This window comes from Hippocampus comes, unplaced genomic scaffold (assembly GCF_001891065.2).
Source record: "Hippocampus comes isolate QL1 unplaced genomic scaffold, H_comes_QL1_v1.1 C16802706, whole genome shotgun sequence".
In the NCBI taxonomy this organism is placed as follows: Eukaryota; Metazoa; Chordata; class Actinopteri; order Syngnathiformes; family Syngnathidae; genus Hippocampus; species Hippocampus comes.
In genome coordinates, this window is record NW_017839209.1 from 1 (window position 1) to 893 (window position 893).

Sequence of the window (893 nt, forward strand, 5' to 3'; positions counted from 1 at the left end):
CGCATGGAATTAACTTGCTGAAGACAAAATTGAATACGCCACTGCGTTAAATTTGCCAAGTCGCATGTTGCTAGGCAGGATGCATCGGGCTTGTTCATAACGGTGCCCCTGAAGTAACTGTTCATGCTGGCTCAGACCTTGGATGCGTAAACATGGAGACTGTGGTTGTTTGTGCAGGCTGCAAGTCCAACTGGCAAGCAAGAAAAAGGACTAAACGTTCAAGCCTTGCATGACTTCACTCCAGGTAACAATATTTTGAATGACTCAGAGCACGAGTTTCTTTGATGCTTTGGGAAATTGATATCGCAAGTATCGAAAAAGGGTTTGATAACTAAAGCCTTGACGGGGTTAGATTAGCATCCGTTTTTAATCAATTTATTTTTTCATTTTAGCTGAAACATTTACACAAATAATGAAATACTACAAGTGACTACAAATTTGACTTTAACTGCTTGCTCCGAAATAATACTCTGACATCAGGTGACCTGTGCTTGATCAAAAAAAATATATTATATGGATTTGACAAGTATTGTTTTTTTGTTACGTTAGAGGGTCCGGGAGAGCTGGGCTTGAAGGCCGGTGACATCATCAACATGGTGGAGCGTGTGGACAGTGAATGGTACAGGGGGACTTGTAAAGGATCCACTGGTTACTTCCCAGTTAACTTTGTCAAAGTGCTGGTAAGTAAGTGAAAGTCCTCATCAATAGTATCGTACAAATGCATGATCATTGTTCTCTTTCACCAATTAGTCGGATGCACCACCAAAATTTGCTCCCGAGAAGAAACCAAAGCCACTTTCTGCTATAGTCACGTAAGTTTTCTTTTCTTTAAAGAATTATTTTAGTGCTTAAATTCCAGTTTTTGTGACATGGAAAAGACAGCCTCCTAGAAC

The 893-nt window shown here is 40.2% G+C and overlaps 1 long non-coding RNA gene across 1 annotated transcript; it reads left to right on the forward strand.

Annotated features, from left to right (window-relative positions):
• The first annotated feature begins 55 nt into the window (after nt 1-55).
• On the forward strand, nt 56-875 carry LOC109509187 (uncharacterized). Its single transcript, XR_002166895.1, has 3 exons — nt 56-244; nt 550-680; nt 751-875. It is a non-coding gene; the product is annotated as an uncharacterized LOC109509187 (long non-coding RNA).
• Nucleotides 876-893: the final 18 nt, after the last annotated feature.